Source organism: Cryptomeria japonica, chromosome 11 (assembly GCF_030272615.1).
Source record: "Cryptomeria japonica chromosome 11, Sugi_1.0, whole genome shotgun sequence".
Classification (NCBI taxonomy): Eukaryota; Viridiplantae; Streptophyta; class Pinopsida; order Cupressales; family Cupressaceae; genus Cryptomeria; species Cryptomeria japonica.
The window spans coordinates 156825152-156852177 of record NC_081415.1 but is presented as its reverse complement, the minus strand read 5'-3'; the positions used below and the strand labels follow the sequence as shown (position 1 = coordinate 156852177).

Here is a 27026-nt window from a genome sequence, read left to right as displayed (position 1 = left end):
TCAATCAGTGAATGTTAAAGTAAGAAGCTGTTTACAGTTTTATACTTATTTTATAAAGAAGCATATAATATATATTTGATAAAAATAAATCTTACGGATAGAATGGCCACATCACGCTGATACAATGCTCACTTTGTAAATCTATGTTCTTCGATCAAAAATAATTGTAACAAGAAAAAATAATAAAAGTTAGTAAATTTTAAAATTTTGTCAGGTAGAACCAAACACCTTTTGGATAAAACTATTTTAAAATTGATTCCTACCTTATTTTCCTTTGTCAATGACAAAATGTATAGCATTTATTAAATTTGTCCTCTTGTCAAGACTTGCAATTGCAATTTAGTATTTGCTTGACCTGTAATCGTAGAAAACTGGTGTAGTTTAAACTTTACACAATGTTTAATTCACCAATGCAAAGGGAATTATCTAAAATAAATTAATGATAGCACTTGCTGCAAAAAAGATGCTGGCTTTCTTTTCTTTTGCCTTATTTTCCATGAATCAGATGTAACATTTTATTTGAATTTTAACCCTGATAATATACATTCTAATTTGATCTAACCCAAAATTCATATTAATTGATATATAAATTGCGTGGTAGGATTTAACAATAATGCTGACAATAAAATATCCTAATGGATGCATATACTACAACACTCACAAAACCAACTTCATTTCCATCAAATGCCTTCCACCATGAATGGCATTCATATCCATTAATATTCATCTATCCAGAAATTTAACAAATCTGAACTAAAATTATGTATTTCATATAAGTTCATCAAGAGATGGTAAATATAGCTCACAGTATTCAACAGACAGCTTAATAAAACATTCCATGAATTGAGCTCCTTGAGGCATAATCTATAATTTGTTACTGAAAAAAGCAGAATTTTCCCACTTTGAATACTTCAATTGTCAAATAGAATGCAATAAAAAAATGTCTCTCATTCCTCCTCTAGGCCCTCTTCACAGATTAAGGTTTAATTCCTAACAACTAATAGCCTAATAGTAACCATGTAAAGTAATGCTGCATCCGAGGGCTTGTCCATTCTCTGATGGCTTCTTACAAGATCTTAGAATGTTACAGACCTGATCAATCCCAGACATTGCTTATGCACAATTAGGAAACACAGATCAAGGGGGGCCCTATCAAGAAACCATTGAGGACTTTGTTATTATATTATAATTCATGATTGAGATGAAATCATTTGAAAATTTCATTTTGAATAACTAAAAATCCAGATTAAAGAATTCCTACACAGTTAAATACAGAAGCGCTCTCAACCCAGATAAAATTCAAGAACGAAACATACTTCATATGAAAATTGCAATCAAGTCTCTCCAACAATATGAAATAATTAACACTACTTGAAAAAGACGAGAAAAGAAAAATTTCTAATTATTTAACTTTTAATCCCCTCTAATCTCAGCCAATTGCAAGCCACAAGCAACATTAGAAGCAATAGGAAAAAGTATAAATAAAACTTTTTTGACCTCATCTCATACAATCATAAATTTTCTGCCTTGAGATCAACAGAAGGAAGTTAAAGTGGAGAGAGAATCTGCAATTGTAATATTAGTGTCAAGAGAACACTTTGCTTGATGAATTTAGTGAGTGCTTATTTGACAGCTGCTTGACTCCAATGACTGCCAACATAATTAAAGCAGGCAAATGACAATTTTGAATGAGTTCAATACTGTTATTTAAAATTTTCAATGTTGCTGCAGCGCTGTAAAGGAAATTTTGTATTTCCCAAGCTGTTCACTTGACATTTTTGGTCAGTATAATCTCTATATGAGCCACAATTGGAGTTCTTCAAGTCTTAGATCTGTAATAAGCTTTTAAGTATAGACTCAGTATTGTTTGTTTATCATATGATCTAATGAGGAACAATGATGAAATAATGATGAGATAGGCTGAATGACAAGGGACACCCACCTTTGGGTAATGGTTCGGTTATGCTTATCCATCTCACTAACCCTCTAGAATTTCTTTCTTTAATTCTGCTAATTCTTTCAAAGCCTTTGTATGTTGTTGTTGTGTGCAACACCACTGAAAATGGTACGGTCCATAATAGCATTAAATTTGTCCTTTCAGTCCACAATAAGGCAAACAATAGTCAAAAATTGAGTTGTTTAAGGGGCAATATCTCGAGCTACACACTCCATAAACTAAATGATGAAACCTATGGAATCACAAATGTATATCCACTCCAAACACTTGAAACTTTGTTAAAAAAATAATATATAATAGATTGTGACTGAAATAAAGCTTGAAATCTTCCCCGATCCCCTTCTAGCAAACTTAACTCGAATAATAATTTACAATTATTTGATTTAAAAAGTGGTAGACCATATCAAGCATGGCTGACGTACCCAATCATCATTCTCAATTATGTGATATCAGGAAAGAGAATAAAGTTCTTATTAAGTGTTTCTCAGTTTTGGGAACAGGGAAGGGGAGAAGAAGGCACGCAGTTTTGGAAAGAGGAAAACATGGGTACATGGTTATAGACATGACCAAAACATTCAGGAATTTGGGGATAGCAGGGTATGGCTATATGTAAAATATTAATATCTAAATTTTGAAAATAGAAATTTAAAAAGAAAAAGCAAGATAACTTGATCAAACTCAAAATTACATCAACAACCACATGTCAGATGTATCAAATACCACAGACAGACAATAATCATTACCTTGACTAAACCCCAACACAGAAAACACACTATACACAAACAATCAAACAGACATGAAGTGACAGTGAAAAACAGAAAAATGAGTACAGATGCAAAAGTAATACAGCTAAATGTCTGCAATGTTAAGCTAAAGCTCCATTTGTTGCATTATTTTCTGAGCCAAAAACACACAAATTTTCACAATGTATGTCAGAAGTCAAGCCCTGATAAAATTCATCATCCATGACAACAGCAGTTCTTTTTGCTATTTCTTAAACTGCAGGCCATTGGGGGCGTCCCAATATTCCCCAGGATGCCAGGGCTTCACCTTGGCATTCCATAATGGAGCGATGTCCCTAGAAAAATCCCCCAGATTGAGGGGGCATCGCCATTTGTCACTTCTTTTTGTTGATAGAGCAGAGACATTTTGTCCCCATCCCTGAGTTCCTGAAGTGTCCCTGTTTCCAGGAATAGGTAAAAAACCCATCAACATGTCCCCAGGGTACACTGCAATAATAGCTTTACAGTTCACAGAATAAGCCACTAAGTAGTTCAAAAGCATTCACAACAAAGGTGAGGTCAATGAACAATCCATCAACAGTTAGATCAGACCCAAGGACACAATGTCAAAAGATTTGAAGCACAAAATGATGATCTGGTAGCCTTATGGCAATTGTGAGCTCTTAGGTAAATTGTAAAAGTGGAATGAGTGGATAGGCATCTTGAACTTCTAAGTGCTCAGCCATCAGGTGTATATAATGCCTTCTGTCTTTACATCTGGAAGTCTATAATTCTGAACAGTAATAAAAGAGATGCCTTAAGTATTATCACTAGGTCTTGTTGGTTTCTGTTTTATCATCTTCCAATCAGCTCTCTGAAGGCAATGTCCATGGGCCTCTGAAATGTGGCTCCTGCATTGATTAACCCGAAGGGCATCCTTTTGTAGGCAAATGTCCCCATTTTGTTGTGAATGCTATCTTCAGTCTGTCTTCATATTCGACGAGTACCTGATTATACCCTGAATATCCGTCCAGGAAGGACATCATATGTGATCCATTCACAATTTGCAAAACTTCATCAAGAGATGGTAAGGGATAATTGTCTTCTCTGAGGCTTTGTTTAAATTACGGAAATCAACACACAATCTAATCTCTCCATTCTTCTTTCTGACTGGGACCAAGTTGGTGACCCACGTTGAATGGCGCATTGGGAATATGATCCCCGCTGCTAATAATTTCTTTACTTCTTGGTATATGAGAGGTTTCAATAGTGGGTTAACTGGCCTCTAGCGTTGCCTGAAAGGTTTACTGTCTTGCTTGAGGGGAATCGTGTGTGATGATAGAAGTATCATAAGTTCTCAAGTCTTCATAGCTCCATGCTATGACATCAGCATACTCCTCTAAAGCCTGAATTATTCCAGCCTTTTCTTCTGGTGTACAAACTTTGCCTATGTACACATTTCTGATATCGTTTTTGGTTCCTATATTGACTTTCTCGTACTGGTCACCATCAGTCTTTTGACTCTTTATTTCATTAATTTGGTCTTGATCAAACATTCTCTCTAACTGTATCATCCCTCTGGGGATGAAGTTTGTTTTCAGATTTAAGATACCATCATCATTCAATTTTGCTTCTTCCTCTGTCTCTTCATCATCAATCATCTGGGTTGCAAATACATCTGAACTTGTCAAAAAGTCATGAATTTGATCATCATCCTCAAATACTTGGAAAATCGTGATATTATCTGGGATTGAGGGGTTTAATGACAGTTCTATGGAAAACTGATCCATGTTTTCTATGGCAAGAGGCTCAAGTGAACTTGCTGCTTGAGCTAAGGTATTGGCAATTTGATTACCTTCCCGTCCTACTGACTGAATATTGAAAGCATCAAAGCTCTCGAGGAGATCCCATATTCTGTTACAGTAATGAGATAATCTCTTGTCATGGCAGACATATTGCTTTCTTACTTGCTTCACTACTATCTTTGAATCTCCAAAGGCATGTACAATTTTAGCTCCTTCACTTATGGCGAACAACAACCCATGAACTAGTGATTCATACTCGGCTACATTATTTGTGCAGGGAAACTGGAGTCTGTGAGCTATAAGAAACATTTCCCCATCGGGACTAGTTAATTTGAATCCGGCTCCTGCTCCTTTCTTTGAATAGGATCCATCAAACCTTAGGATCCAAGCTCGCCCTTCTGGTTGAGACCACGCTGAAATTTTTTCTTCCTTTTCTCGCTGAGGTGACGGAGCTTGGACCTCCATGATACTTTGATCAAGTTCTTCTAAAACTTGGTTTATTTCACCTTCCAGTTCTTGTTTGATCGTCCAGGAGGACGATGAAGCTTGTATTTCAAAGGTGCGCTTACGACGTTCTTGTAGTTGATCTTCCTCTGTATATTCAACTGTGTTTTCTTAAGGCTCATGCTTCTAACGATCTTGTTTACTTTCTGTATCACTTTTAGGATCTGCAAACTGTTGGAGCATCTAACGAGCTTCCTTGATCGCTTTGTGGCACATTTTGAAAGTGAACTCTGAATAAGATGTGTCGTGGACTCGACACCAATTGGTCAGCAACAATTCATGAATCTTACTTCTCATTTCTACTCTCCGGCATATACTTGTCTAGATAAATTCTTTGAAACTCTCAAATAGTTTCTCTTCTTTGTCTGGATCATCGAGCTTTGATCCTTCTTCAATTGTTTCCCCGATGGAGGAGGCCTGTAATGTCAAGACTTCATTTACTCTAGGTGTATAGGAACCTAGGTCTGTCTCGAGAAACAATATTTCATTGTTCTCTCTGCATTCAGTAATCATCAGCTTAAGTCTTTGGGGTGCTATCGATTTTGATTTGATTTGGAACTCCCTTCCACGGCAGCCACATGTGAGAAAAGTCAGTGGAAATGTATCCATTCAGTTTTCTGGACCAATCCCTGCTTAACAGCATGCCATATCCATCTAAGATATCTACGACAGAAATGTCGATACAACTTTGTACTCTTGGATCTGCTGCTAATTGCATGTGGATATTATTCAGCTCTCCCATCGCGGGTACCTTTGTCTTGTCTAGTTGTGTAACCTTCTTATTAGTCCTTGCCAGAACAAGTCCTAACCTTTGACAAACGGCTAGTGGCATTACATTGTTGGAGGCACCAGAATCAACTAGGCAATTGTGTAACATCTTGCCAAATATTCTTACTAACAACAAAAATGGAGCAGGTTCATCTTTACCTTGGTAGAAAACTACCAAGTTTTTCTCTTGTTTTTCTTCCTATGTCTTAGAAGGAAAACCTTCCTTTTGTGAGGTTTGTGGCAATTCATTTGCTAAAATTTCTTCTTGAAATATGTCTGTGTCCGTAAGGAACTCTTCTGGTGCCATATTTTTCTGGTTTTCATCTGATGTATGTATCACTCCTACAAAATTCGAAGGTTGTTGTGGAACATTGGATGATATTTTTGGTTCCTCTAGAACAACATCGGTATTAGCAAGAGCATTGAGCACTCCTCTGTTTACTGTATTTTGTGGGGGAGTTCTTGGTGCTACGGTTTCAATTAAACTACCTAAAACTGATTCTCTAATCTCAGGAACTTTCATTAACTCAATCAAATGCAGACTGACTTTTATCTTCTTGAATTCCTCCAACATGAAAGAACTTAATCTCTTTAACTCATCTTTGGGACCGTCTTTTGCTTGCGTTTGAGTTGGCTTTGGCTGGGAGATTGTTGATCGCCTTTGCTCAACTTGAGGAGGGTTGATTGGTCTCGTTTCGTTGGAATGGATATTCTGCTGGCGATATTCAGGAGAATCTCAAGGAGGAACTAGTGTATTGGTAGCATTGGGATTTGGTGGGGTTTGGAAGTTATTAGGAGGAATAGATGTGGTTAAAGGCTCATTATACCGAGTATTCCTCTGGTATACCCTAGGTTGGTTTCCAAATGTTTGCTGGAACGCTTGCACTTCTCTAGTCCCTTCTACCAAGACACTATCATATAAGGGGGGAAAACTATAGTCATTAATTGTGGTTGGCTGGTCTGATGCAACTTGAACTTCAGGCTTAACTTGACCTTGTGGCACCTCCACGGGGCTATTAGCAGATGCAGGTGGAAATCTTTGACTGGGCTGGTATGATGAGCAGTTCTGGGATGGGGATTTGACATTCTCTATGACTAAAGCTTGGTCATACCTTGATACGGGAACAATCTCATATCCAATCATTGGAGCATCTTCTGCTTCTGAATTTCTTTTCTCACTCCTAGAAAATATCTGTTGCTACTCGAAACTCATGGCATTGCAGCTCGGAATGTTGATCAGTATTGTGCAACCTGCACCATCCTGATAATGCAGCTTCAGCTAGGAATACTTTGTCCGTGGGACGATTAATTGCAGCAAGTTGGCTATCCAAGGGAGATGGCACAGTACCATTGTTAGGTCCAGTGTTCCATGTCTTTTTCTAGGGAACTTGATTATTATTTCGGAAACTTTGATTATTCCCTTGGTAATTTTGGTGTTCTCTTTGAAAATTCTGACCATCTCATTGATATCCTGAAGGACCTTGCCCTTGGTAATTCCCTTGATAACTTCTTTGCATATTTTGTATTTGATTGTTTTGACCTTTCAAATAGGTCACTTCTATTGACAACTTCTTAACCTGATTAATTAATTCCCTCATTTCATCTTTCTCCTCCTGGGTTCGACTTGAAGTTGTCGCGTTCTGGAGATATATTGGTTGCGGTGGAGGTATTTGCGAGACGGGTATTCTAGGATGAAGAACCAACTGACTACTGGCCATGGGAATCGGGTTCATCACAGGCGTATTCTGAGACAAAGCTCTGTTGATATTCTGAAACTGACCTTGCACGGCAGGATTCCCTAGATAGTTCAAGGGTCCTATAGCAGTACCTACTTCCAAATCATTGCTAACTGAAATAGCTGAAGCATACGCTTCCTTCAAATTAGTTGGGGGTGTGCCTTTTGACTTCACAAACATGGAAGTGAGGCGATCTAATGCTGCATAGTAGACAGGCAGCGCTGCAGCACTATTCAAATTGTAAGGATCTCTCAACCTTGTGTAAGCCTTATGAAATCAATTGTTGAAAGTACTAATAGGCTCATGCTCTTGCCTTCTTATTTCCACGAATTGCCGATATAACTCGAATGGAGAAATTGGTGATTTGAACTTCTCTAAGAAAGCATCTTTCATCTCTTGCCAATTATGGATTGAGTCAGTTGGCAAGTGGATATACCAATGGGAGGCTTCTTCATCAAAAGTGTAAGGAAACAATCTGCAGGCCACATCCTCATGCTGGATATCTCTATTGTGAAGGAGATCTTCAAAAATCTTTATATGCTCATCAGCTGAGTGGCTCAGGTCACCACTATGAAACTTGGAACAAAATTGCTCAGGATTCTTTGGCATATCGTGATAGGCTGTAAAAACCATAGGAGATGCATTAGCTGGGTGCCACGCCATTGAGACATTTGTTTGGGAAACTCCTGGTTGAACTTGTTGAATAATTGGTGGTAAAGATACTGGAGGTGAAGACCTTTGAATCGGAGTGCGTGGAACTTGAGAGGCAGGAGTTTGGAATAAATTGAAAATACCCTCTTCTTCAAGCTTGTCCTCTTTTGATTGACTTTCTCCTCTCCTTGGTGAAACCACCTTCTTCTGTCTGGATCTTGTGGGTCGTTCTAACTCTACAAAGTCCTTGGATGAGCTCGGAGTTGATCTTAAGATTCTTTTGAATTTATTAGGAGAGAAAGAATTGAAACGATCCAGTGTAGCGTCTACTCTTGTTGAGGCAGTGTGGGAGTAGGTACAGTAGCTGGCTCTTGCTCTCTTCTTATTTTAGCGTCGATATGTGCGGTAATTTCGTGTTCCTCTTCAAGAACAAAGCACATACGATACCAGTTAGGAGCGTTTCTTTTCACAGACCAGGCCAAGCTATATAACTCGGTAATGATGTTTTCTTGTCCATCATTGAAACTCAAGTCTGGCTGTAGTACTGGTTCAGGATCTCTTCCTGGTTCAAGAGGAACGATTGGCAGACCCATCTCTCACCATATTGATGGACTGGAAGGAAAATTGTCGAATTTCTTTAAGAACTTGCTCGCAAATGGCCAAAATCCTTTGTTTCTCTAAACCTTTCTTGATCGCAACCTCTATTCACTGACCCTTTTCTTCCTCCTCTGTAATAATGTGACTCACTTGTCTGAATTGAGAATAATTTACTTTCGATTTCCAAGCAAGTGTCGTAATTGATCTACAATATATGACTGATTTAGTCCTTGTTCAGGTTGCTCAAGAGGCAAATCAAATGGAAATTCATGCGGCAACACCATGTTACATTATATCTACTATCCAAAATTGATAACTTCAGCTGTTCAAGACTTGATAATGATCATGCCCTCCTTCTAGCGCCAATTTATGTTGTGCGGGAGGAGGGTAAAAAGCTCTGGATAACTCCTCGAAAGTATAAATGAATATGGTCCAAAGTTCTATTGTTCAGACATTCATCGCATTCAGCCCTCCTAGTGCCATTTTATGTTGGTGTTTGTTTTATCATCTTCCAAACATTAGAATAAGATACCCAAAGGTATTCTATCCTCTCTTGAAAAGTCACCGATTATCATATGGCGATTCCAAGGTCTATATGTGCGAACAAGCGACTTTAGTGGGATAGCTACTTGGGTAGTGTATGCTGAAAATCTCAAGGGGGACTTACGATTACAAATGTCTTTCAAGCTTATGGACTTAGATAAATTTGTCAATTTCAGGCTCTTTTTTTTTGGATTTTCCGAGATTTAGGCTTTCAAAAAGGGGAAAAGGGGATAGGGTTAAGAAAGCTAATCTAAACCTACGAATTCTGGAGACGGTATTAACTAGGTGTTCTCAGGAAACCACACTTTGCTTCGCCACACTAAGGACAACTACACAAAGTGGGTGCAATCTTCAATGGGTTATGCTTATGATCGAAGTTTTGGCATATACAGGGGATAGGCTCAGACTAACTTTGCACAGTGAAATGGAAATCATCCATTCACCAAAAGTATGAGTGGAGATACACCGTTAATTAATACTTATCAAATCCTTCATTCAACTCTTAACAACTTTGAAAGCAAATCTAAATTAACTTCTAACTAATGTGTTGAGGAAATTGAAACCATGCTAATCACTCAAATAACAGAAATTGCAAAGCCTTAAGAGAAAGCGCACATGCAATATATTATTTGAAAAATGACCTTCATGCAACAATATATCAAAAACCTCACACTCTCCAAATGAGAGGAGGTAGCCTTATATAGTTTTCTAGAAAACAATGAAAAGTCGAGATCAAACAGTGATCAAGGGCTCAGTTGAAAGATAAAACCCTAATTAGGGTTTCCCAAAACTAACTACCCCTCGACCAATGAGAAAATTACATTTGGGGACACTTGTCCTTCTTGCTAAATATGAACCAACAATAAAGATAGAAGGTTGTGCATTGTGAAGTGTGCCCTTCTAGAAGCTTCTGGATAAGTCAGGTTCATTGAACCTGGACAAGCTGACTTGGAACAATCTGACTGGTTGGAAGATGACAAGGCACCACCTCAACATGTTGGATGTCTTCTCTGAATTCTACAATTTGTGTGAAGAAATTGGCAAGTATGGAAATTTGTTTCTTCTTGTCACCATCTGATTCTGATTGGGAGCTTGTCTTTGATTTCTTCCAGAGATGAAATCCTTCAAGAAGTTGTCTTGACTGCTCCAATAGGTTTGGGATTATGGATGAAATTTCCCAAGAAGTCAGAAATTCTTTTCATCAAGTCTAAGGACTTTTTTTTCTTGGTGCCTTGAGATTCTTTCAAGTGCCTTGAATTTGGAGAAGAATTCCTCTAGGCCTTCCTTCATCATAATAGCTCTTCCCATACTTAGCCAAATTTTGGCCATCTTTATGCTCAGGCGAACCTTGCTTGTGGACTTGTCTTCAATTCTGAATTTGGCTCGAAACTCCATTCATGTTTTCTGCGATGATCCCGCCTCAGCTGCCATTTATGACCTATAAAACCAAAAGAAAATCAAGTTAGAATCCTCATTTTGAGCATGAATTTTGATGGTTTGATAGCTAAGTATATCATGATTTTCACTCTTTCTCCAATACTTAGCCTTAAAATGGGGTTTTTCAACACTAGGGTATTCTGGAAATCTCAAGAAAATCCCTTGAATATAACCAAACTCAGTAAGCTGCATGTCAGATTTCAATTGGAAATCAGAACTAAGTCCAACACAACTTGATTGAGATCATACTGACTTGTTCACAAGGCAGAGAATGAGAAAGAAGAGAAGGATAATCTGTTGGATTCATTCTTTCTTTTTAAAACTTTGAAGAAAACCAGGTTGAGAACCCAATACTCTGCCCATAGAATCCATTTTTACCTTTGGAAGAATAAGGAAGAAGGGAAAAGAAGCTTCCAAGGAGGTAAAATCAGAAGTTTAACTCAGAAAATTAATGAATTTGCCCTCCAATCAATCATGGTTCTTCCAAAATCTATGTGCAAACTCGTGGAAAATGGTTGAAACTCAGACTTATACTTGAAATTCTCTTGAAATCTTCTTTCAACCTGCAAAACTCTTAAAAACTCTCTCAAAATGTCCTTCGCCTGCATAAAACCTCTTAAAAACTCAATCCACTTGCTATCCAAAACTCGAACTTTATGTGAGAAAATGAAAGAATGAATTGTATTTGTATTGAAGTTCGAATTCTCAATTAGAAACTCAGAAATCTCTTCAAAAATTTGTTTCTAATATCATTTCAGTCCTTTGAATCCTTAAAGAATGTTTCTATTTTGGTGTTCAGTTGACTTGTCACTACTGAAATCTTCATCTTGTCTTTCCAATGCAACTTTCTAAATTGGTTTTCAGTTCACAATTCGAACCAGATCTGCAATATTCTTCTTAGAAAAAACCTTCTAATTTTGTCTCAGTTCAAACTTCATCATCAAATCTTGCTGACATCACTCGAGAATATTCCTCTCTCCCCAAACCTAGCATGTTCCTCATGAGGGCAGACTTCATTGATTTCGTGACTTCTTATCACCTCCAAACTTGGGCGGACATGGTTAAGTTTGTGCACCACTTTACTCCTGCTAGGGCGGACTTTACCTTGCATTGGACCTTTAAACTTTCTTCCTGAGGCAGACTTTGTTTGACTTGTGCACTTTGCAACCATTCCCTAGGACGGACTTGACAGATTTCATGCACCACATTACCTTGCAGATTGGGCGGACTTCACTGATTTGATGCACCATTCAATGTGTTCTAGGCGGACTTGGTGAGGGATGTGCACCTTGATTATTCTCTTGGGCGGACTTCACCAAGGTTGTGCACCATTCACTTGATCAAGGGCGGACTTCTCCACACTTAGGCACCACATGTTTTACTTCTTCAGCAGACTTGATCTGATTCTTGGCACCACTTCATACAAATAGCCATATTTCTTCATCCTCAAGGTAATCTTCACTTGATTCTTTTCTCAACACCTCCAAGGCGGACTTTACTTGTTTCATGTACCTTGTAATCACTTCCCTAGGGCGGACTTCATAGAAGCTTGGAACCATATGCAGGTTAGGCGGACTTTCTTGATGTCATGCACCTTGATTTGAAGGAGGGCAGACTTTGTTTGACTTAAGAATCTTTCAACCTTGTTACTTCCCTCACTTCTTGGGCAGAGTTTGAGATACTTAAGCACCAGATGATATCCTCTTGAGCGGACTTTGCTTGGTTCTTTCGTCTCTAACAAGTCATTCTTCTTCATTTGAGCAAACTTCACTTCCAATGTGCACTTCATATGTCCTCCTCCTAGGGTGGACTTTACTTAAGCTGTGATCCATCATTAATCACCTTGGGCGGAGTTCTTCACACTTAGGAGCCTTTCATCTGCATCATGGGGTGGACTTGACAGCACTTAGGAACTTTGTCCTTGCAGCATAAGGCGGACTTTATCAAACATGTCCACTTTGCATTTTAACTTAACCAAATCTCCCTCAAGGCGGACTTCGGAGGGGTTGATGACTCATTACCTCAAGGCGGACTTCAAGAGGAACATGATTATGCTTTTGCCTTAGACTCATCCTTAGGGCAGACTTTGAGAAGGTTTAGAAACCTTAACATTTCATTGCGAGGCGGACCTTGTTTGATTCATGATCTTAGGAGGGCGGACTTCCTTGCTTCCTTGCACCATGGCTATGAATAGTAGGGCGAACTTGGCAGCTTGAGGTAACATCATACCTTGCTTGGGCAGACTTTGTTGAGCACATGGAACAAGTCTTGGCACCACCATACCTTGCTTGGGCAGACTTTTTGGAGTTCTTGGAACAATATTCAACACCAAACATGATTAGCCAGACTTAGCAAAATACTTGGAAAACTTCAAAATTTGATAACTTCTTCAATTTTAGCCAGATTAACATGATATTTGAAATCCATACTCAGGTAACCCATCCGAAGCACCATGACCCCTAAAATGTAGGAACTTAGCCATTTGGGTCAAAACTGAAAATTTTCGATTGCAATCAATGCAAGTCAGTGGTACCAGTGCAAACCCTAGGTCCCTACTCCGAAAAAGCAAAAAGCAAACATCCCTAAAAAATAGGGAAAACTTTCTACAACTAGCCATCCCGGGGATTGAGCTAAAAATGTCAAAAACGAAACTTCCTAAAAAATAGGAAAATGCAAAAAAACAAACTTTCCAAAAATAGAAAGTTGTTTGAATTCGTTCAAATCAATTGCGTTCTTCGTCCTTTGGCCTTTCTAGGCACTTTGACGGTGTTTAGACTCTCTTATCACTTGGCTTGCAAATACTAACTTTCAATCCTTAAGACTCAAACCGTTCAAAACTTGACAGAACTGAGCAAAACTGAAGCGGAAGGCCACGGGACACTAACAAAAACCCTAGAAAGCAAGAAAGGAGAGGGTCCCCATTCTCAATGGGGTGATGTGTCAAAGAGTTCACAACAGGTCTCAAAACGAACAGTTCATAAAAGAAATTCAAAACCTAAACCTAGCATTTTAAATCCCAACATGCTGAGCCTCAAAGCAAAAGTACGGACAACCCACACATAAGCCAATAGAAATATATTCAATAATGGACACATCAATAATCTGGTTGTAAGAGATCAGTTTGGAGAATGTGTAGAAGTTCAAAACTTTTAAATCAGCTCATAATGTGTCTACAAATTTAGTAACACTATCTGGCCCAAAAATTCATAATTCCAATTGAATATGCTTGAACTAACACAATCACAATATTCAAAAAAAGGAACACTATTGTTGCCAACATAAAACCAAACCCAACGATATAGCAATATCAATAGGTAGATGAGGTTGATGATATCAATATCTTGAGGCCTCCAAAGATCAAATTCTCCATCTTCAGAAACATGGTATGATTAACTTTATGTCAACATAAGAAAATCCACATATGCCTGTGGCCTCATTATGGTGTTGTCTTTGTTCACAAACAAAAAAGGAAAGAACAAAGAACTTAATCTGATTTCAAATCCTTCTTCAATCAATAAAGTGACGAACTTCTCAACAACCAGCTACCAAGCTTATCAGAGAGAATACTTCACAGTAATCCTTGTGTCCAGCATAAGATGAGTTTGCTTATTTAAATAAACTGCTGCTTCCAGATGAAGATCATATGCAAGAATATATTTTATTTGGCTATATAACAAATCTTCAAGCATGCTAGTTCCTGACAATTGTGTTTAATCATAAATGATAGCAGAATTGATAACTGGAAATTTCAAAACTTAAGTCGGCCCCTGAACAGTTATATTGTTGCTTTTAATCTTCTTCTAGATTGTAGTAAGTTATCCATCCTTTTTTCAAAGTTGATACATAAGAATTTTCTCGTCATCCTCCTGCATAGGATTAGCTCTTGATAAGAAAATATGTTCTTCTTGGTACATAGAATTAGCTCTTGATACATGAGAAAACTCTTCATCTTCTTGATACTTAAAAATCTACCCTTGATAAATAAATCTACTTTTCTTCTTGAAATATAAGAATCTGCTTTTGATGTCCGAGATTGTGCTCTTTTTTGGCATAGCATAACTTACTCTAATTCCAAATGTAAGTATCTTCTATGCTGAATGAGTTGCTAGGTTAATCAAATTATGGGCCAAATAGGATATCCATTGATTTGCAAAACATTTTCTCCCAGGACTTAAATGGTTTCAGAATTTGAATTCTAAAACTATATACAAAGATACTCCCGATCAGTGCACACAATAAGTCATACCGATGTATAATCTTATTATTATACTTTTATATGATTGAATCTTCTAAGTTCAAACTAAAGTTTAGGCCACAGCTCTGGTGCCAATAAATGTGGAAAGAGATTTGCTCGCAGAAACATCTTTGCAAGTATTCCCCTTTCTACTGTATTTTATATTTTGAAGTGCTTTTAATCTAATCCCAAGGGCTTCCTATCACTATTGTTTGCTAATTCTGCATTTGTTGCTTACAGCATCACCTATACATGTGGTCAGACAAGTATATTGATGTTGTGCAACCACTAGCACATTTCATATGTATGCTCAAGATGATACAGTGTTGAATTCACAAATCACCACCAATTAAAATCAATGCTCAAGATGATACAGTGTTGAATTCACAAATCACCACCAATTAAAATCAATATGCTGTAAACATAAGTCGTCATTAGCAAACAATAAACATCATTAATCACTATTGATATACATGATTTCATATCTCAGTCTACCATCAGTGAGCATAATGTCTCAGAAATTTCTTGTTAACATTGTGATGTCCATTTTTGTAATGTTCTGACATCAATCAACCTTGAATTTCACTTCTTAACTTTGTCTGACACTATGCTTTCTATACAGTTGTAAATGGCCTTGCATTTCACTTCTTGACCTAGGTTGACAATAAGCATTACATACAGACACTGAATAACATTAAAATTTCCTCACCCATAATGTTAATCTCTCCACAAAGCTTTCCTTTCTAATGTCGGTAGTAATCATGCTATCTCACCTTCCAGATTTTGTTATACAGAGTGGCTGGAAACTCCTTTGTCCTTCCCTTGGCGTGCGTATCGTCATATCCAAACGGATACGTATTCGATACAGTCCGGATACACATAGGATATTGTACCCACGTGTGCTCAAAAAACCTTGATTTCCCAACCATGCCAGATACTATGTGAATTTATTGTATTAAAATTTGACATAAATCTTCCTAAATTTAATATTAAAAAAAAATTCATTAATGCATTTAAAAAAAAATGGTATAAACAAAACCTACACCAAATGAGAAAGACAAATGAAATGTTTTTCTATTTCAGCGACCCATTTTTTTAGGTTATCTTCCAATGCAACTCTACTGTTTTTGCATATTGTAAATTGATAAATCAACTTATAATTAATTATGTAGCAATTATGTGTCTAAATACTCCTCTAATAACTTACAAAATTGTGTTAAATATATGTGTATTTGATTTTTATAAATGTTGTATCCAGCTGTATCCATATTGGGGGTCTTAAAAAATGGCCGTATCCATATCCGATACTGTATCTGTATTTGTATCCGTATCCATGTGCATGCAACTTTGTTGTTATGTGTTCTCACTTCTCTTTTATTTTTGTTGCAGATTATTCCATTTGAATCATTTCTGCATTGGACGATTGCATCATTTAAAAAACACTTGTATTCAGGTATCATTGTACTTGAGTTGGTAATGTCAAATCGTCCTATTTACCTTGTATTATTCAAAACTCGTTAATATGTTGTCCAGTCTCTATTCTAGATTACTTCTCAATAGTATTTTCTTGCAAATTCTCTATATATATCATAGTTGTAAAAAAATGACTCAAAACATCATTTTAAATTTGCTTCTCGTTATACTTAAACAAGCTGTTGAGGATCAAACTAAACAAAACCATAATTTAAAAGATACTTCAAAGAAAACTCCGAATATTTGACTTCGGCACTCTTTGTCAGCAATCCTAAAAATTAAAAACAACTTATTCATTTTCAGAATATTTCACTACTTATTTTCATACTATATTCCTTTACTAACGATTGTTCTAACTTCTAGTACCAAAGTGTAGGCTACTACGACCTTATAGCAAAATCATATAATTATCATATAGATAAAAAGAAAATATTTTAACTATCATAAACTAGTGCACATTGAGCTAAACAGTTATAACTTATAAGTACGGGACAAAAAACTATAAATATAAAGCAACTTCTACAAATGAATAGGAGAACATCTTGGTGCTCTCGAGGACCTTGCCCCTACAAGGAGTGAGTAACTCCTACCATGAGTGACTCTCTTTCGCTTCACCAAAGAACACTTATACTCCTACAACTTAAATCTTCTTATATAGTATAATATAACTAAAACCATAACTCTTAAACGTACCTCTTCATAGTTAATAATATTATATAACATCACTCCCTTCAATTCAGATGTATTTGTAAGGCCCAACTGTGTTGCAACTCCATCTCTCTCCATACCGATTTTAAATTCAATAGTTTTAGACATTCCTTGGTCATCATCACTGTAGCTCTGAAGATAGCTTGATTTTTTCGTGTTTATCGATATACTAACTCATACTATGGATTCTTATGTTGAGAGTCGTCAAACAGTGGTAGATCATGTTTAACCTTGACGTATGATTTTGATGTTAATGATCCAGATTCTCTTTTATGATTATAATTTGCATACTTTAGGAATGGTTGAGTGGTTGTTGATTTAATCATAACTGGACTGAAGTAAGCCTTTATAATGATGGAATAGATCCATGAGTTATCTTACTTTTTGACATTTGGCACCATGTGGTAGTTCTAAGGTGTCATGCAGGTGAGTTGTGTATGTTAATTGTTTTTCCTGGATGTTTCTCTTATCTTTAACCTTGGATTTAGCTTGTACCACCTACTGCATTATTTTCATTATAATCTTGCTTGCATATTATATAAATGTTTACTTCCTTGACTGGAATTCTTATAAATCATTAATCGTGTTCACCAGTAAATCATGCTCGAGTCATTTCATTGGATTATTAATAATGTTGACACTACCTTGTGTCTTGATAATGCTGATCTGATTTTATGGATGCTTCTGGTGCCCTTATATTAGGGCTGTAATAAACAATAAGGAATGATTGTTTATAATTGTCCTAATTATGATGTTGGCAAATATGTTAATTTGTAATTCATCTAATTCATTTTTGAATGATCCTTAAAATTAGGGTTGTACGCTGATAAATTCTTTAAGATGTTGCTTCTAGTGTATTGCATTTGCTTAAGTGTGGCACGCATTGGTTTTAGGTTTACATAATGATATATGCTTAAGGCTGAACATCAGTGTGAAAACTATTGTGATTAATCTTAAAGAGTAATGAGATGTGGTATAATTGGTTGAATCTAAAATAGTATTTAATTAAATAGTTGATCATAATATTTATCTACAAGCTAATGAGGTGTTTGATTTGAATTAGTTAAATTATAGATTAAATGTCAATCTTAAATAGATTATAATTTATGGAGGTTAATAATGAATAGTGATTTTACATGCATGATTAATATTACATATATTACGATAGTACTTTGGCTATATATTACCAAGAGGAATTTTAACGTGCAATTGAGTATGCTGGGACTTACAGGTTGGCTAATAGCACACTAAAGGATTGTCAAGAACCACCCACCATCTTACTTCACACTATAATGTAATGAGACATTGACCGTGTTTAACTAGTGACAAGAAGTTGTCTTGGTCAAGTTTGACCAAGATACCTCTTTGTTAGCAATATTGCGATGCCTAGTTACGTCCACTTTTTAATTATGATATGTTGCATATTTCATTTGATGGTTGATTTTAAATGTTTTTGTCTTTATTTTAATTGAGAAATTCGGATTTGACCTTTTATGGATTTTGGGGGGATTGTTAAATGTGATTTTTTAATTATTTTATGTTGATTTGAGGTCCCTAGGTCAAGTACCTTCCAGGTAGGGTAATTTCGGGATGGCTTTGGAGCATTTTGGAAGGCATGTGCTCATGTGGGAGCCTTGGGAAGTCAACTCTTTCGTTGTTGCACTTTTTTTGGGGGGGAAAAATATAAGGAGAGAGCTCATGAGAGTTGGAGTTTCGGGAAGAAAATGCTTGGGATGCTTGGAGATATTGGGAGGTGTTGGGAAGGATTGGGAGCTTGGTCGAGAGGACAAGTTTATAATCTTCCTTGGTAAGCTTTAGATTGGAAGTGATCTCCTTAATCTCTTCATTTTTGTGCAATGTCATTTTGGTCTTTGGAATGAATAAATTGAAAGATTTTAATGACGTCCACGAGACTAAACAGTCTATGGGCCAAAGATGACATCCTTAATTAATTTTCAGATTCTTTTCGATGTCAAATCTTCTACTATTGATTTTGACTAGGAGGCTGGCATTATTTTTTTCGAAATTCACTTGGCAAGGTGGATTGTATAGTAGGATGAGAAGACTGTTCTTCCTTCTTTTCACATTTTTTTAGGGAAATATTTGTCTGTAATCGCTTTTGAGAATGTCTATGATGAATGTGTATTTTGTGTCTGTTGAGTTCATGACTTGTTTGATTGTTTGATGTTGTTTGTAGCCCCAGTCCTTGTATAATCATCCTAGCATGATGTTGGTAGCTGATGGCTACCATAATGTTGGAAGGTGAGCTACTTTCATTGGTCATGCGTTGTTTCGTGGAGCTTAGAGCCATCTTTTGGAACATTAAAGATTTGTAAAAAGCCGTTTTGATATCAATGCAAGCTTGTAAGAAAACTGAAATTGGGTGGCTTAAATATGTATCTCAATCTTGAAAGAAAAATGTAACTATATTGTTTGCACCGAACTTTAGAAAAAAGTTAATATGTGAAAATCATTACCTATTTCCTGATCCAATTTGATTGTGTATTTGTATTACCCTAATAAAGAATCTTGGTAAGTGTTTTGAGGTGTTTTGTGTTTTATTTTGAACACTGAAAATGGAACCAATGGTTAAACAAATTGCACAATTTCCAGAACCCATGGTCCAACGGTGTACGAGAACAGGGAATTTATCGAGAAACAACAGTCAGACTATGATCAGTCCCCATTCTCTCTTTTTGTGGTCAAACTGTGATTATGACCTAAGACTACGGATTTCTCTTGAAGCCATAGTCAGGACCAACTTTACCTCATGAGGAAATTTGTTTTGCAATCTACATCTTCCTAGTTGCACAATGACTATTTTTGACGTTTTAATGCTTAGAGAGGCGATTATATTTGAGTTCATATGATTTATAGTTATATGCTCCTTATTTGATTTTGTAGCATGCCTTGTTTGGTCTTGTCAAATTTAACTCTTTATTTATACAGTTAAGGAATGCAGTTCATTCATTATATTGTATTTCTCTTTTCCATCTTATGCATAATTGGAAATTATGTTTAAGCAAATGTTTCCTTATCGTATCATTGGGTTAACATAGATAAAGCATGAGGGAAAGTTCACTCATAGAATTATGCTAGCAAGAGCAAGTTCAATATAATTATTCATGGTCTATATACTTCTTTGTAACGTGGATCAAGGAACGCAATCCCTGTTGTGATGTCTTAATGTTGAATTTGATTTTAAACCTTGTGAATTGTATATGTAGGGGTGAATGGAAATGGTTGCATTAAGGTTTTAAACTTAATAACGCTTTGTGTATCTATCTCTCACACTACCTTCCTTTAAGTTGACCAAATCATCAAAGGAGATTGAATCTTCATATTGATAAGATAGGCAGGCAACGGAAATATCATCTCTTTCTTTCTCTCTCCTTGTTAGTGGACTTAAAAAAAGAAATGGAATCACTTGCATATGTTTGGAGTAAGGTAATGAAAATGAGCATACATCCTCTTGAACCTCCATTATATGTTAATGGAACAAACTTTCTACTAAAGAAATGTAATTGATCTTCATGTTGTTACTCTCTACTTACTTTAGCATGCTCGCATAGTGATAAAGTGAAATTGTTCGTATGATTATTGATGGAAATTAGAAATAAATATTCCTTATTATTGAATCCATCTTAAATGTTCAAAGGATGAATGATGTGTTGTGAAATAATTTCTTGTAAATCTATTCCTTGTTCAATGCAACCCTTTGAAATGTTTAACATGGGTAAATGAATAAATGTTATTTATTATGTTGATTAAAATAGATGAAAAAGGACAAATTTATGCTTGCCTAATTGAATATTTTAGCTGTTTTTTTGGCTTTAGTCAGCTTTGGAAGACATTACCATTAACCCTTTTTAACCCTTATAGAGTGAGTTGCCCTGGAGACAGACACTCCTCTAGCTTTGTGATCATAGGTGCCATCACCCCTACTCTTAATTCTTCCTTTTGCAACATAGGGTGTAAAAGCACGGGGATGTGCCACCTGCTCTTTCCTCGTCTTTTCTCCGTCCCTCCTCTTGTCTATTCCCTGATATGTCTATTTCACACGCAGTAGGTATCAAGTAGTGGAGTATGTACCGATGACAAATGCTGTGTGCATATTTTATTGTCATATTTGTGATGCATTAGTTTATTTTATATTGCTGGCTCTGTTTTGTTCAGTTTTTTCCATGATAAATTTAGAGCATTTTAATATTCACCAATAATGTGCATTTTGTTATGTCTATTAAATACAGTCATACAACTTAGACTCAAGGTAAACAAGGTGAGGGCTAACTCATTTGCACTTGTCACTTGGAAATAATTTTGCAAAGAGTCGAGTCAAGACCTGTACGTACTTGACTACTCAGAGAATATTGTGACAATGTATACAATTTTTTATTAAGAACTTGGCAACTCTTTTGAATAATGTGCCTAAGTATAGTATAAAACCTTTTTCCTTGTCATAAGAAGTCTTGCAAAATGTTGCAGAAAATGGCAAGCAATGCAGAAAAAAAAAACCTTAGCATTGCCAATGTGAATGAAGTAAAATGTCGACTTTTAATTCACATCAAAATTTCATAATAAGATGCATAAGGTGATAGGTGGTTATAACCAGCAAAACTGCTTAATGTTGTAATTAAAGCTATCATCATTCTCAATGATATGGTATGTGATAGTATCCAAGTAAACTTATCCCCTATATTATATTTTCTACATTGTGTTTTCCCTAAGTTACTGAGTTGGCAAAAAAAACCTGTGTTTCCAAGTAAAATTCATCTTGCAACCAGACTCAAATACAAACCCCCTGTGGAATTGGGTAGGATACCATTTTTGGGGGTCAGAATCATATGGAATCATTGATGCATGTACCTAGGCAATTCTAGGTTGCAAATGGTATTTTTATGGCGTCGCCATGATGATTCGAGTAGCAGACAACATTTTCCATCATAAAACATGCATTGGAAACCCTAAACGACAGTCATTTAACATTTTTTGTGTGTTTGACAAGTCCCAGACAGCAGCGAAAAGTGACTGTTTACTGCATACATCGCAGGCTGCTTGAACCAGACTTAGCAATAACATCACCATTGGCTGCACTCAAACTAAACTCAGATTCAATCAAACAATAAAAGGTGTTGAAGAAACACGATGTATTATCATCCTCGCTATAACTTGGTCCAACCATTTTCTTTTTTCAAGAGTAGGCATGATTTAATGAGGCAACATTTTCACCCAGTAAACCCCATCACATATTTATTTAACTTATTTCGTGAGGCTCAAGAGACCGCACGTTTTGATGAGAGCTGTAGGAAGGGCCCCTTCAAAAATAACCAATCAAATTTTCATCTACATCTACACTATCATGCATTCCATCTCTAATGAATGTATAGACTTTTCTTTTATCATTGCCCTTTATTACGATAATCAAATATACACACCAATCAAATGATATTAATATATAATACCTTAGGCGTGCCCAAGCAAGTACTTTTCTAATCAGTAGGCATTGATTTAAATATTGAAAGGCAGAAATCCAAGTCATAAAAAGTTATGGTGTAACAATATATCAAATTAGTATATTATATTTTCAAATTTGACATATTTAGAATAGTTTTGTTTAGCATATGCATGATGTGTGGTGTTCTGAACTTAATTCCTGTTTTTAGGATGTAAATATGTATATGTTTTTATGAACATACCTATCCCCAATTTGGAAACTTTGTTTTCCTCGAAAAAAAAAAGAACTTCAAAGATATGTGTACTTCCTTTGGTTTTTATGATAAGCTCTATGGGTAAATCACCCTCTAAAAACTGTTCAGGACTTGCATCCAAGCTCATCCGTCATCGAGACACCAAAATTCAGTTAAATCAGAACTTTGATGAGTTGTATGTCAGCCTAGTTAACTCCATGACGGAAGCACATGTTTTGACACAAACTATATCTGGATAAAGATAGCTGAATATGGCACATGATCTCTGCCTCACCCTCGTGAAACCGGAAGTTAATAATTCTTACAGATGGAATCAATCAAATTACCAATACAAAGATGACCACCCTTCTACTCCAAAAACTTGTTTAATGAAATCCCATATACCAACTATTCCAGACAAAAAAAACACACTTTCCATCTTTGTTAAGTATCCAGAACCCTGGAATTATTAGGAATTCACAGATTGAACCTTCATACAACGTGCCAAAAAATACTATCAAATTGAAACTTGCAGTCACCAATACAACCACAAATTTACTCATTAGAAATTTACAGAAAACGAACCCTAAATTTACACTCAGTGGTTAATAAAGCAGCAGCAAGCATCACACTACATAAATCTTCAGTATAAAACCTGATACAAAAAGCCTTCCCATAAAGTTTACACTCAAATAAATAAGACCCGTTCCTTGTATTTGCAGAAAATTTTCAGAATATAGCATCATGCAAAATCCACTTTTGTCATGTTTGAATATCCAGTGGACCTTCATACAATGTACCAAAATATACCATCAAATTGAAATGTGAAGTCACCAATATAACCACAAAATTTACTCATTAGAATAACTGTAAAAATGACAAACCCTAAATTTGCATGGTGTTGTGAATAAATGATAGGATACCTCAGACTGCATAAATTTTGAGTATAAAACCTCATACAAGAAGCCTTCCCATCAAGTTTACACTCCGCATATAAGACCACCTCTCTGCACATAAGACCACCTCTCCGCATTTGCACTCAAATTCAAAGATAATATGTTGGATTGCAGAAGTTTCAGAATAAAGAATTGTACAAATCCATTTCTCTCAAGTTTATACTCAAAACCACCATTTCAACAACTGCAAAACACTTAATAAATCGAACATCATAAAGTGGACCTGTCACAACTTTAAACTTGTACCATAACTCTATTCCAAATTAAACTTGTGGCCATGAATCTATTCCAAGTTAAACTTGTTGCCAAGAATCTATTCCATTCAAGATAATAAACCCTTGCACAGAAACACTTTCCATCATGTTTACACTAATAAGACCATAGCTACCTAAAGACTCACATTCTGACCTCTAATACTCATCTCAACTATCAGAAATGTGTCCCCATCTCATAGACACACATAGGAGCATCCCAAAATTAAGAGAGTTCAAATGATGTTCCTAATATCTGATGTTTCAAACAAATGTCCCTTAAGAATTGGGAAGATCTAAGAGAACTCAAAATAACACTAAAACATGTAATTGTCTATATTTTATCATTACAATTTATGGGGTTTTTTAATAATAAATTATTTCTTCTTAGAGCCCAAAGTACTGCTAGTAAGGAGACAAATCAATAGACATCTTAAGATTTCTACGTGCACAGAAGTTTTATCAAATGATTAGGGTTGAATTCATGGTAGCATCTCGTGCTCACAAACTATATGCTACATATGTAACTTTTAACAATAAAATTAGGAGAGTTCAAATGATGTTCCTAACATCTGATGTTTTCATACAAATGTCCCTTGAGAATTGGGAAGAGCTAAGAGAGCTCAAAAAACACTAAAAAATATAATTGTCTACATTTTCCATTACAATTTATGGGGTTTTTTAATAATAAATTATTTCTTCTTAGAGCCCAAAGTACTGCTAGTAAGGAGATAAATCAATAGACATCTTTAGATTTCTATGTGCGCAGAAATTTTATCAAATGATTAGGGTTAAATCCATGGAAGCATCTTGTGCTCACAAACTATATGCTACATATGTCACTTTTAACAATAAAATTCTGAAAATTAATAATAATATATTGTATTTACATAATTGGTAGTACTGTAATGTTTTTTAATTAATTGCCCTCGTCCTAGTTACCATCTCCATATGATTATGCAAATAGACAATCCAATAATTAAAATCCTCGGGATGCATAAAAATTAAATTCATACGCCCTGCAAATAATTTTTCAATCAAAGTTGCCATCAATAGATGTCACAGATATAACTACAAGACCCTTACCTGTCTATATATTACATAGTAAAAACTAATATCGGTCCAAGTTTATAAACCATAGCCAAAATCTAACTCAAAGAAACCCTTGGCCACATAAACAATAGATATCAGAAACTCCTAAGAGATTATTTCCATTAAATTCATACCAAAAGAAAATTAAAACTGTCTGTCAGAGCAGAGCCGCATTTATGAAAAACATTTCCACAAAAGAATACACATCAGAAGCCTTGTAAGCGACTATTTCCATCAAATTCATATAAAAAAATAATAAAATTTGTCTGTCAGAGCAGATTCTCATAAAAAAATCATTTCCACAAAGTTTAAGCTCTACACTTTTAGACTCCAATTCAACTATTAAAACACATGGATTGCTGTAAATATTATATTAAGACACCATAAAAAGACTGTTTCCATCAAATTTACATTCAAATCTTAACTCTTAACTACAAAACCCTCAGACTGCGTAAACATAAAAATCATAGAGCCATTTTTGTCACAGTAAAACAGAAAATAAGTTTGTATGCATAAATCCTTCGTGGAGGAAAATATTTCCATCAAGCTTACACTCATAAACCCCAAATCAAATGACAAATAAGTTAATAACCCAAGTGCTGCATTAAGATAAAACAGGGAATGAAAAAATCATTAAAAACCCTTCCCAATAAATTTAATCTTCAATTTCAGCTAAAAATCCTCTGACATTGTAAACATCAAAAATTAAAAAGCTACTGTATCAAAATCACCTCACAAATCTGTCTAAAGCCTCGCAAAAACCAAGTCTCTCAAATTCATTGAAAAACAACAGTTCAACCACCGAAACCCTCGAAATGAATAAGACTTCAAATTTACCAGTTATCTCAAATTTACAGTCAAAAGCATCAATTCGAAAACCAAAACCATTGAATTGCACAGGTCTTCAATTTTAACCCTCATGCAAACGGATTTGTTCCATACAAATTAATGTCTAAAGCCTCACAAAAACCAATTCTCCCAAATTTAAAGTCGAAAGCACCAATTCAACTACCAAAACCCTCAAACTACAAAAGACTTCAAATTTAACTCTCAAACAAACGAATGTTTCGCATAGAAATTAATGTCTAAAGCCTCACAGAAACCACGTCTCCCAAATTTACAGTCAAAAGCACCAATCCAACCACCGAAACCCTCAAACTGCACAAGACATCAAATTTAACCCTCATACAAGAATATTTGTTCCATAAACAAAGGAATTGAAAATTTTCCTCTGAATTGCCTTTTCCCGCAAGTTTACACTCGATGACACAAATCTAACTTCCAAACCCTCAAATTGACTAAAAATTACAAAATAACACCTTCAAATATTCCGTAACCGCCCAATTCAGACGCAAAACAGGCAAAATCCACAACGCAACAAGTGGCTGGTCTAATCAATCCAAAACGAAAAATTTATCATCACATATTATCAACTTCGTCATTCAAAATAAAATAACAAAAAAATCACAAAAATCACACAACTTAACAAAAAAAAATATGTGAACAAAATCCTCAAAAGAATAGAACTTCATTCACTCCACCGACATGAATAGCATCTTCTACAAATGTTTCAGTTCACAGCTAAGTTTGTTTTTCTTTAGGGAATTCGGTCTGAAATTTCCAACTACAAGTCTAAATCTGTCCAAAATTTAAAGATCTCTTTTAAATTATCCTCTAAATTTTTCAGTTGACAGCTAATAGTATCGATATTTAAAGAGTGGAGGTAAGAATAGGAATTTGGCTAACCTTTGCAAAAAAAATTGGTGCTTCAACGGCCGGAACGAAGATCCAAATCAGCCAATAGCAGAAGATTTGTTTGCATACAAAACCTACACAACCTCCAATCAGTGCATTTCGATATCGTAAGATTTTTAACATTTATCCTTAATGACTGCTACATATATA

The 27026-nt window shown here is 35.7% G+C and overlaps 1 protein-coding gene across 5 annotated transcripts in view; it reads right to left on the bottom strand.

Annotated features, from left to right (window-relative positions):
• LOC131066090 (nuclear transcription factor Y subunit A-7) overlaps window positions 1-27026 on the bottom strand; it is a 33154-nt gene extending 6128 nt beyond the window's left edge. For 2 of the 5 annotated variants that reach the window (XM_058000793.2, XM_058000797.2), the window contains exon 1: window positions 26868-27026. The gene's annotated coding sequence lies outside the window, so the exon portion shown is untranslated. Of the gene's footprint in view, window positions 1-263; window positions 356-1942; window positions 2095-23745; window positions 23830-26867 lie in introns of all 5 variants that reach the window. The other 3 variants (XM_058000794.2, XM_058000796.2, XM_058000795.2) reach the window with 3 other exon arrangements.